Source organism: Chiloscyllium plagiosum, unplaced genomic scaffold (genome assembly GCF_037043375.1).
Source record: "Chiloscyllium plagiosum isolate Xiang-an unplaced genomic scaffold, Cpla_swu_hap1 HiC_scaffold_1, whole genome shotgun sequence".
Lineage (NCBI taxonomy): Eukaryota > Metazoa > Chordata > Chondrichthyes > Orectolobiformes > Hemiscylliidae > Chiloscyllium > Chiloscyllium plagiosum.
Window position 1 is genome coordinate 50,404,570 of NW_028270139.1, and position 13,179 is coordinate 50,417,748.

The window sequence follows — 13,179 nt, forward strand, 5'->3', positions numbered from 1 at the left end:
ATGAGCCAATGCCAGGAACAAATCTAATGAGCATTCCCTGAACTGCTTTCAACACCAATATATTCCTCTTTGAATATGAAGATCAACATGCACTAGGTGTGGTCTCAAATGCTGGGTTACACTGATTGCTTTGGGATTCCTGATGCATGGATTCTGCCCTGAATTTATATCCTGGATTTTGGAAACTAAAACAAGGAATCTGTAACATATTTTGTTTTCACACAATCTTATCCGTGAGTGACCTAGGCCTTGGTACTTACAGATGTAGACATACTGGGGATGAACTTGGTTCAGATTCCTAGTTTTGAATTTTTAAACTTGTCATATCTTTCAGGAAGGTAATGGTGTAGTGACAATGCCACTGAAATAGAAGTCAATACCATAATAGAGTCATAGAGTCATCGAGCTATACCGTGTGGAATCAGACCGTTTGGTTCAACTCGTCCATGCCCACCAGATATCCTAAATTAATCTCCAGACTCACAGTAAAGGGTGTTTGACTCTTGACTGTCCTCTGAATACTTAGTGGTGGGTAATAAGCACTGTCCTGGCTAGCGGCACTATGTCTTGTGAACGACTAAAGAAAATCCCACACTGGTGCCATGCCACAGATCCTGGGCAATTAACATTTCCTGTTCAATTCTCAATGGAAAATCAGGACTGGAATCAGAGCAGCATTCTGCACTTTAGGACAAATGAATTACAACATAATGACTGAACACATCCAACTGCAGTGGCCTCGTCTGAATGTAAAGGTGGAAGCAAAAGATCAAAAGAAACCTAGCTGTCAAATTAATCACAATTGTTACAAAACTGAAAGCTGCAACTTTTTCTTTGGTCAGTGTTCCTGTTATGTTTTAAGCCAATACAGCTACCTGTACATTGCGATCCCAGTCTGGAATATCCTGGGCCATGTTTGTCTACACATAAACTATGTCTGAAGCTTCTTGTTCTTTATCTCTAAGTACGCTCCTTATGTACAATAGCCCTCCATCATTTATATCTGTACATAATAGGTGATCAAATCCACCTCGTAGAATCGAAGACCTTTCTCATTTGTTCATTGTAGACAGGTTCTTTTCTCTTACTGACATCAGAATCATGTAATCAGTTATATCACCAGAACCTCCATGACTTTCTTCATACTCCATCTTCCCCATAGGCTTCTCTCCACTCAGTCTATATCAGTCCGTACACAAAAAACTTAGTGTATTTTGATCGAGTGTCAATTCTGGTGAGTTTCAAGCTTTTCTCTGTGTGAGGCGGAGTGAGATTTCTTGCTGCATCATTCCAAATTCACTTCATTAGCTATCTCCCACAGCTCTGCTGTGCTCCCTTTTGTCGGATGCTAATCCAATTCTAATGTCTCTGGCAGAACACACAGCTCAACTGGTATCTGAGAATGGACTGACATCTCTGGTGCCAGAACAATCTTTAAAACACCCAGATGAGCATTCTGAAACTGCCTACGGATTTTCACCAGACGTAGCAGACAAGGGGAAAAGGGAAAATTAGTGCCCGGCTTCACAGACAGGGACCGGGCTGATGAAGTGGTACAGAAGAGGGTGTGCTGTTCCCCCACGTCATCAGACCCTGTCAACTTTGTCCGAGGTTGGCAAGCGGATCAGTGTGATCTAAACTGTCCAGAGGAATGGCCAGCAGTACTGTAACAAGATCAATGACATTCTGCACTCCACCATGATAGTAGTCACATTCTTCTCTCTGTCACCTCACTCTATCCTTGCTACTGCCCCACTCCCACCAAGGCTAATATGTCATCATGCTCACTGGTGCATTCAACGTCTTCCATCACTCACTCTCCCCCACCCCAACTACCTACACTACAAACATTACATGCCCATTGTCCTGCCCACTCATTCACTCAAGAAAGCTCACCAGATTTCCTCTATCTGGGCCAACACTAACACCTGTGCCAGCACTTTCATCTCCCTGAGTCCTTCTCTTTGTTTCATACTAGGAGAAGATCATCAAAATGGGACATGATGGTGCCAAATGGGATGTGGAGTGCCCACCATTGGGCTCCTCACCATCCACAAGAAGCGAATCCTAACTGTGGCAGGAAAAGACCCAGATCACTTCACATCCTGCCAACCTCCAATGCACTGCAACTCTCACATTGACCTCACCATCAGCGTCATACATTGGTGACAATCTCTCTCTCTATCTCTCTCTCTTGTGTCTTCCAGGTACAAGTCGAATACCCACCCACCCTGTCAGTGGTCAAACGCGATGCTCTGCAAGAAATGCCCTCCAGCAACTCTCAGAGGAACTATCGGCCTGCCACCTCCGGCAGCTCTGGCACAGAGACCCCAGTGGGAAAATTATCTCGATTACTGTTGGGCTGGTGAGCACATGACTGCCAAGTCTCCAGATCTGCCCAAGGAAGAAATTCTCCAGGACCCTGACACTCGGAGGGTTGCTAGTCTCAGGCTAGAGAGACTACCCTGGGGTGTCAGCAAAAAGGGACTCTGGGCACATCCCAGGGAATGAACAGCAGCAGGAGACTGGGTGGTGGGATATAATGGCCCTCACTGGCCAGACGCTACAGGAAAGTAGCTACACTATCGGGTCCATCTGGCCCACGCATGCAATCTCTGGCTGCCATGGAGAAACACGATAGCAGGCTCAGAGTCTGCTGGGTATATGTGCACAGACCTACACCTGATCACCCCAGCCACTGGTCCTCAACAGCAGTAGCAATGTGACAGGGGTCAGGCCTCCATAACCTCAATCCAGGTACCCTGGTCTACACCAGGAGACACCCAGCCGAGGAGAAATCACACAAACACACACGCACACACACAACATATATATACCACACACACACATATACACCACACACACACCACACATACACACACACATACACCACACACACACACCATACATACACCACACACACACACACGTATACACCACACACATCCACACACATATACACCATACATATACACCACACATATACACCACACACACACCACACATACACACACATACACTACACATACACACAGACACACACACATACAAGCACACACAAACACCCACAGCCACACACATATACACCGCACATACACACACACATAAACAACATACACATACAACACACACAAACATGCACACATATATACCACACAAGTATACATATACGCCACACACATATACCGCACACACACATACACACACGTATACATCACACACACACATAGACATGCACATGTACACCATACACACACACTCACACACAGACACACACACATACACCATACACACACTCACACACGCACAAACACAAAAACACACACACGCATACACACAGACACACACACACACGCTGGCAACCTTCAGACATCTCCTCTTAGAAAAGTACAGAGGTGGCCAGCACCACCACCCCTCATCTCCAGTCTGCCTGCCTCCCTCACAGCTGATTAGAGATAAAAAAAACTGCAGATGCTGGAATCCAAAGGAGACAGGCAGACAGCTGGAAGAACACAGCAAGACAGGCAGCATCAGGAGGTGGAGAAGTCGACATTTCAGGTCCTGAAGAAGGGTTGTATCCAAAAAGTTGACTTCTCCACCTCCTGATACTGCCTGGCTTGCTGTGTTCTTCCAGCCTGCTGCCTGTCTACCCTCACACCTGAGGCAGTCCGAGCTGAAGAGGCTGTATCTGCCTTTGGCGAGGGCACCTTCAGTTTGCCTGGGCCCACTAGGCACAACACCGTTGGGTCTCCTGAACTAACATCAAAGTCCAATGGGCTCTAGTGTATGGCAGGCTACCTCCACCCTGCTCTGGAACCTGGAACAGCACTTCGACATCATGGGTAAGAAAGAGAAAAGAAAACCTCTTGAGGGGGCACATTGGTGGCACAGGTGATGTTTCACGGCAAATAGATTCTCACGCTTTTTTAAACCTTACTCAAAAGCTAAGTCTATTTGAACTTCCTTCGGTGTAGTTCCTAGTGTAAAGCTTGCAGTGTGAAGTCAGGCCTTAGTTTACATACATGATGGCCCATGGAGCAAAGCCTGACCTGAAAAGCTGCTGCACAATGTATAAGCAATACAAACACTGTATTCACAAGCCTGACCCCATTTGTCCAGGTGCTTGGGCAAGGATTGGCATTTTTTGGCCTCGGTGGCTAAATGTATGAAATGGTCAGTAATGTTGAGGCCTGGGAGGTTGCCCAGGATTAACGACTCTGGGTCTATTCTCGATGCAGTTTAGAATGACAAAAGAGGGATCTATTTGAAACATACAGAATACTGAATGGCCTGGACAGAGTAAATATTGGAAAGATGTTTTCATTGGTGGGAGAGACTAGGACCCTAGGGCATAGTCTTTGAGAAGAGAGATAAGGAGAAACTTCTTTAGCCAGAGAGTGGGCAATCTGTACAATACAGTGCCTCACTAAGTTGGTCATTGCATACATTTAAGACTGAGGTGGATAGGTTCTTGTGTATCCAGGGGCAAGGTTTATGGGGAGAAAGCAGGAGAATGGGGTTGAGAAACTTATCAGCCATGATTGAATGGCAGAGCAGACTTGATGGACTGAATGGCCTAATTTCTGCTCCTAAGTCTTATGGTCTTATGGGAATGTGGCTTATGCAGTGAATGACTCTATGTATTCTATTATTGCCCTTTGAAGGCTCTCATACTTCTCTGTTTTGTAGCCTGGTCTCTCAGGTCAATGCACTTACGCTTTCCGTTCCAAGTGTGATTGCACCTCTTTTCCCATTGTGCGATTTAAATTTTCATGCTGTGGAAGACAACAATGAATTCTCCTCTAAATTGTTTCCAGGCTCTGTCTTTATGCGTTGATGAGGTTTAGAACATTCAAATGCACATGAACCCCAATAACTTTGCTCCTCCTCAAGTACCTTCCCACCTTTCCCTTGAGCCTCTGGCATGTGAGGTGACCATGTCAGGTGTGATCATACACTGTCCCACGCTGGAAGCTGGGGTGATCCTTACTGTGGATGAATTCCCTCCTGCCTGAATCCTTTCCAGCCATACTTTACTGTATCACCCCTCCAATAGATAGATGACCTCCCCACAATTGCCTCCCAGCCTCCAGCCTCCCAATTCCCATGAAAAGCTGCTCCAGTCTCCTTCACATCCTCCACATCAAAGGTTATTACAGAAATAAAAATGAATGGTGTAGGTAGAGGCATAACACAGGTAGATGAATTGTTAGCTGCCAGAAAGCAGAGAGGATGCATAAATTGTTCTTTGTCCGATAGGCAGGATGTGATGTGTGAAGTTTCCCACTGGAGTCAATGAAACAGCTTTTTTTTATTATTTATATGAACGTCTGGATGAGGAGAGGGATGGCATGGTAGTTATATTCACCAACACCAAGATAGGGAAGAAAGTATGTTGTAAAGAAGACAGAAGGCAGGCAACTACTGCAGAATTTGTAGGTGCAGAGGGATTTAGGTGATCTCGTGCATGTAGGCACAGAAGGTTTCTTTACATGTACAGCTTGTAATCAGGAAGACTAATGGTATGCTATCCTTTAATATAAGAAAAATTAAACATTAAAGCAAGAATGGTATACAAGAGTTGGACAGGTGAGACCACATATCCAAAATGGAAGTAGGTTTGGAAGAAATGTGAAGATGTGGAAACGGAATTTCATGTTTTATTAATATTTGTTCTTATATTGGGCTATTTAGTTATAGGAGAAATCCATGAAAGAGAAAACAAACTCAGGCTATTGATTAATGGACCTCATCAAGCAATATCAGTGAACAAACCCTACATCCAGAGCCTCAACCTGAGCTACAAATCTTCTCAAAGCTCGTTAATATCCAATACTGTTTGTAGTTTTGGGCTCCTTACTTAAGAAAAATGCAAATGTTTTGTTGGCTGTTCAGAGGAGGTTTAGTAGATTGATCTCTGGAATGAGTGGGTTGTTTAATGAGGATAGGTTGGACAAGCTGGCCTTGTTTCCATTGGAATTTCGAAGACTGAGGGGGTTGCTTTCCCTGGAGCATCAGAGGCTGATGGGTGACCTTACAGAGATTTATAAAATTATGAGGGGCATGGATAGGATAAACAGACAAAGTCTTTTCCCTGGGCTGGGGGAGTCCAAAACTAGAGGCCATAGGGTTAGGGTGAGAGGGGAAAGATTTAAAAGTGACCGAAGAAGCAACTTTTTTCACGCAGAGAGTGGTGTGTGTATGGAATGAGCTGCCAGAGGAAGTGGTGGAGGCTGGTACAATTACAACATTTAAAAGGCATCTGGATAGGTATATGAATAGGAAGGGTTTAGAGGGATATGTGCCAAATACTGGCAAATGGAACTGGGTTTATTTAGGATATCTGGTCAGCATGGATGAGCTGGACCAAAGTGTCAGCTTCCATGCTGCACATCATTATTACTCTATGACTAACAAGTTTACATTTAAAGCAATGGTACCAAGTGTTCCTCCAGGGCAGTAGCTGTAACTGAGAAAAAGGATAGAAATGTGAAGATGTGGAAACAGAATTTCATGTTTTATTAATACATGTTCTTATATTGGGCTATTTAGTTATAGGAGAAATCCATGAAAGAGAAAACAAATTCAGGCTATTGATTAATGGACCTCATCAAGCAATATGATTCCCCTTTTTGAAAAACAATAAAAGTTCAAGCTTAACATGAAACAAAAACCCAAAAGACCCGCGGATGCTGGAAGTCAGAATCAAAAGCAGAACTTGCAGGAAAAAACCCAGCAAGTCTGGCAGCAGCTGCGGAGAGAAAGGAATGTTAACATTTTGGGTCCAATTAACACTGCTTTCTCTCCACAGATGCTGCCAGAGCTGTTAGGTTTTTCTAATAATTTCTGTTCTTGTTTCCAGAGTTCACATATGTTCTGCCTGAGCTACATCCAGATAATGGTGCACCTTTTCCTGAAAATTACCTGTTTTTCTTAGAATATTAGCTGTGTTTGGTGAGACTGTGTAAGAAGCAGTTAGCTTCCTCTGTATATTTGCATGAACAGCAGACTAATTTGTGCAGAACATGGTGCCAGGAACGTTAATTTTATTTTAGCTTAAATACTACCCTCTGGGCAATTACAAGTTTTAACAAGTTTTGTTTTTGGCAGGAAGGAGCTGATACAACATTAAATAGATCTTTCCAATTAATTAACAGTTTTCAACAAAGTTACCAAAATCCAATATAAAACTATCTTGAATAAAGATATTAACAGGATAATGTCTTCTTTTGTAATAATGTCATGTGCAACAAATCCTTCAACTGTTGTTAAACAAAATGGTGGCTTTGCCCTGTCCAAATGTCAGGAGATTTATTATGACCTAATTTAAATGCAGTGAAATGCTTGTCTATATCAAATGAAATTCAGTGGAGATAATTGTATTCTTCACAGTTTGGTGATGACAATGGGCACTACTTGCTATTATCAAATCTGGCCAAGTTTCAACTACACAGACTTTAGCAGGATTAGTAGCATTGTCTGCTGTATAATGGGAGGGCAATCCACTGCCAATTTGCCCCTCACATTCTGACAGTGAAAATTGCTATGGAAACATTCTATGCACATTCGACTAACTCACCGTGTATGAAAACTACTTATTCAAATTATGAAAAACATTTTTTTCTCATGCACAAATACTCCCTAATCAATTGGGATACTATCATATATTTGCATGACATGACATAAAAGACCAACATCTGTTTTATAAGTTAAAACTGAACCATAAACATCATCCACATATTTCTAACATATAAAATGTTGAAGGATGACTGCACAACTCATTTTGATTTTTTTCTAATTTGTAGAATAAACATATGCATAAGAATAACGTACACTGTATTATTTTTAGAAATTTGGCCTGTTATGGTATGAAATTCGTCTGCTGTATATATGTAATATGGAAAAATGGCAATCTGGATATATAGTGGACAGTGAAAAACAATTGTGTATATGTTATAGAGAAATAACATTACTTTTATGCTAAAAGTCAAAGGGGATACTTTATTCATATTAGCAGAAATTATATTTTAAAGGGCAATTCAATACGTTATATGATTCCAGGGAAATCTTACAACTTTAGTATATTAAAGGGAATCAAGAAGTTTGCTCCAATTAAAGGACAATTACACCAATTATTGACCAGGTTAGAGTTGGCACTAGTATGTCTGCAATTCTTACCACACTCAACTTATACTTGTGCAGCAAGCTAAAGTTTGCTTTATAAAGCAGTGCTAGTAATTGCTGTCAGGTTAAATAGCAGTATGTCAACCCAACAATTGAATTGTAGAGTGTAAACTTCCATTTCTTCCTTTTGCACATGTGAGCTTTGTATCAGCATTTGAACCTGTTCAAATGCCCTAGGGTTTAATCTTGAAGTTAAACATCGGTGAATGTTTTAGTTAGATCATTTCATTGAGTGTTGTGCTGCATGGCATGTGAATTAACATGGCACAGACTTGCCTACAGATTTGATCCTGGCTGGGGTAAAGAATGTCACCTTTGTTTTGGGTCAACAATCTAGATCTAATACCTAGGGGTTTGAAATAAAAATAGCTACTGGATAAATAGCAATTGGATCACATAAATTCTACCTTCAAATGTCTAAACATTACCAATTTTGATCAGTGATTCTAAATTAAGGACGTCTGGTCATACACCTCCCTCAGCACTTTAAATCAATTGAGTTTAACTGGAATCAATCCATCACAAGGCAAATCAAGTATGGTGTATTGCAGTGTAATGCTTTGATCAGTCAAATGTTCTTGAAACTTTCCATTCTACCCTTAACCATTTTTGAATAAACATAACTAGTTTAAAGAAGAATACTAAACACACTGTAATCTGATTTTTTTAAAAATTGTGAATGTGAGATCTGGACAAGTTTGAAATATTTAGAAGAGGAAGGACATAGTTTTTATGCAGATGGAGAGGCTTTCTATCTTAGTGCAAATGGTGCCACAGACCCAAATCTAGAAGGCCCACCCATTGCACACCTGTAACCACTCCTCCATTTTCACTGAGATGGGTGTGGTAGAGCAGCAGATTATACTTTTCACATCCATAGATCACAGAAGCACCTGCGCATGTTAAAGTGCAGCTATCTTCAGTCAGATATGATTCTCAGTAATTGGATGTCCAAAACACAAGTTGTCTACTTTAAACCTGATAGGAAATGGTCTAAACTTAACTGGAGTTCTTCTGAGAGGCAGTTTGATATGACCCAGGCTTACATTTGGGAAAAGCCAATTGCCTTTTGTGAAAGGAGAAGTGCTGTTTGAAATTTTAATATGATTTTTCTGTTACTCACATAGGCTTAGATCAGACTGTACAAATTTTCAGTTTTCACCTTTAACTATAGCAATTTTCTAAATAATAATAACAGAACTCACTAAACTAAAAATATTCCAATTTAACTCAATGTATTTCCAACTTCACCATCTCTCACCAAACCTGTTGTTTATAAAGTCATAGAGCAAGAAAACAGACCCTCCGGTCCAACTCATCCATGCTGACCACATTTCTGAAACTGAATTTGTCACATTTGCCTGCATTTTAACCACATCCCTCTAAACCTTCCCTATCCATGCACCTGTCCAAACATCTATTAAATGTTGTAATTATACCTGCCTCTACCACTTCTTCTGACAGTTCATTCTATTTACGCACAACCCTCTGTGTGAAAAAGTTGCCCCTCAGGTCCCATTTAAGTCTTTCCCCTCTCACCTTAAACCTATGCCTTCTAGGTTTGGACTCTCCCACCCAGAACAAGGATAGGGTCCCTCTTGTTCTCACCTTTCACCCCACCAGCATTCACATGCAAAGAATAATCCTCCGACATTTTCGCCAACTCCAACACGACACCACCACCAAACACATCTTCCCATCCCTCCCCCTGTCTGCATTCTGCAGAGATTGTTCCCTCCGGGAGAACCTAGTCCACTACTCCATCACACCGAACACCTCTCCCGTCACACACGGCATCTTCCCATGCAATCGCAGAAGGTGAAACACCTACCCCTTTACCTCTTCCATGCTCACCATCCAAGGCCCCAAACCCTCATTTCAGATTAAGCAGCGTTTCACTTGTACTTCTTTCAATTTGGTCTATTGCATTCGTTGCTCCCGATGTGGTCTCCTCTATATCAGAGAGACAAAATGCCTTCGCTCTGTATGCAATCAGGTCCTGGACCTTCCCGTGGCTTGCCACTTCAACACACAATCCTGCTCCCATGCACACATGTCTGTCCTTGACCTGCAGTGTTCCAGTGAAGCTCAACACAAACTGGAGGAACAGTATCTCATCTTCCGACTAGGCACGTTGCAGCCTGCCGGTCTCAACACTGAATTCAACAACTTCAGATGATTATCCCAAGTCGACCCCTCTGTTTTCATTCTGCTCCGTAATTTTATTTCATTTATTTTATTTATTTTTTAAATAATTTTTTCACTGTTCTGTAGCTCTTATTTCTTGATTGTCTCTCTTTCTCTCGCTCCCCACTCTCTCATCACCTTTTTCCTCTCCTCTTCCCCCTTTGCTACCCTTCTCCCCTGTTTTCCATTTTGCCTCTGCTTCACCCCTCCCCCCCATCCCCCACATATTTTGTCACATAGCACTGGCTTCAGCCTTGGTCATTCACAGCTCCTAATCTCCCTATAATCTCTCAATGCACTGTCATTATCACCTCTTTATGGCTACCTTTGCTTCTGGAGCCATGACTCACCTTCTCTCAGGAGAAAGTGAGGGCTGCAGATGCTGGAGATCAGAGCTGAAAATGTGTTGCTGGAAAAGTGCAGCAGGTCAGGCAGCATCCAGGGAACAGGAGAATCGACGTTTCGGGCTTATGCCCGAAACGTCGATTCTCCTGTTCCCTGGATGCTGCCTGACCTGCTGCACTTTTCCAGCAACACATTTTCAGCTCACCTTCTCTCAGCCTAGTATAAATACCTCCCTATTTCTCCCTTTTTTTAGTTTTGACAAAGGGTCAGTTAGACTCGAAACGTCAGCTCTTTTGTCTCCTTACAGATGCTGTCAGACCTGCTGAGATTTTCCAGCATTTTCTCTTTTAGTCTCATCTTTTTAATATGAACAAAAAGACCTCTCAATACCCTTCTGTCTCTGCACCAAACCCAGCCGTTTTGGAGCCTGAAGTGTTTTCCCCTCTGAAAAAGATAATCAAGGACAGTTTCACTGAGAAAAGGAATAGCTTTTAGAAAAAAGGACCAGCTTTGTGACAAAGTTAAAAATCACACAACACCAGGTTATAGTCCAACAGGTTTAATTGGAAGCACTAGCTTTCCGAGCGTAGCTCCTTCATCAGGTGGTTGTGGAGGACACAATTGTATTACACAGAATTTATAGCAAAAGTTTACAGTGTGATGTAACTGAAATTATACATTGAAAAATTATACATTGAAAAATACCTTGATTGTTTGTTGAGTCTTTCATTTGTTCGAATACCATGATAGTTGCACTTCATTTCATATGTAAATCACAAAACATTTTTTAAAAAAAGTTACATTCTCAGGTTAAACTGTAACAATTGGTGTCAGCCAGATAATATGTTGAAGGTGTTGGCCCCCTGTGTTCCCTGTCTGTGCCATAATGTTTAGACTGATTCTAATCTAAAAAGTGAGTTAACAGAGTCTTACATGGATTCATGCAGTTTTTGAGCAAAGTACAATGTAACTCTGCAAGTACAAATTCACCCCATAAACGTATATGTATATGTGTGTATGTGGGTTTTTGTGTGTGTGTGTCTGTCTGTCTGGGATGGGGGGGTTGTGAGTCTTAGAGAGAGTGTATATGTGTGTGTGTGTGAGTGTAGAGTCATCTAAGTCTGTGAGAGGATGCTTGAGTGTGGGAGTGTGTGTGTCTGTAGGGGTGTCTGTGTGCATATCTGTGTATATGTGTATTCGTGTGTACGTGTGTGTATTGGAGTGCCTGTGTGTGTGTGAGTGTGTGTGTAGGAGTGTCTGTGTGTGTATCTGTGTATATGTGTATTCGTGTGTACGTGTGTGTATACGAGTGTGTGTGTGTGAGTGTGTGTGTAGGGGTGTCTGTGTGCGTATCTGTGTATATGTGTATTCGTGTGTACGTGTGTGTATAGGAGTGCCTGTGTGTGTGTGAGTGTGTGTGTAGGAGTGTCTGTGTGTGTATCTGTGTATTCGTGTGTACGTGTGTGTATAGGAGTGCCTGTGTGTGTGTGTGTGTAGGAGTGTCTGTGTGTGTATATAGTGCAATGGTGGTCACCTGTAATGTGACATGAATCCAAGGTCCCGGTTGAGGCCCTCCCTATGGGTACGGAACACTCAGTCCAACACCGGCACCTCCAAATCATGACAGCTTTGTGACAATAGTTTTAAATGGCTTTTGCAGTAGATTCTCAGTTAAATGAGGCATTGAAACCTGAGCAAGTGTCAAAAAAACAATCAAAGCATCCTGGCCATCTCAAGCACTCATGCATCACTGGATGTGGCACCTTCCCATTTATTGACCTCATCATCATGCTTCTTTGAATTCACTTCCATTTCTGTAGTTGTCCTATCAGTTCAAACCGTCCTGCTGTGCAATGTTGTGCAGAGTACATCACACCATGGCCCTTCTGGACAACAGGCCACAGGAAGCATAGCTTCATGAAATGACGGTTTGTTCATGACACAATTATGGCTAAATCAGTCATTATACCACTCTGGGCTGTGATTGGGAGGGCTTTTCATGGGGTTATAATTGGTGGCAACATGAGGTGTACATTGATGGAATAGAAACTCTTGTAGATGTACTGGACCTGTGGGAAACCAGTCACGTTCATAAATCTGAGCTCGCACTCATTTGGAGTGACCTGACCAGTGGAAAGGCTTATCTAATTGCTTACCTTACAAATTCATCACGTACCTCCCGTAAGCATGCTTGGGTCATTTACAATAACCTGAACAAAAACAGAAACTGCTGGAAAAGCTTAGCAGGTCTGGCAGCAGCTGTGGAGAAAAATCAGAGTTGACGTTTTAGATCGAGTGACCCTTCCTCAGGACTGAAGAATAATACAGTTATAATATCCTGCAAATGTTTCCCAGCAAACTCCTGGCATGATCCAGGCAAACAAGGAAAGGCTGCTGGGTACCTGAGGCTCTGTAAGCACTGTTGTTCTGAAATATCAAGGTCTGATCCTGGTCCTGAACCAC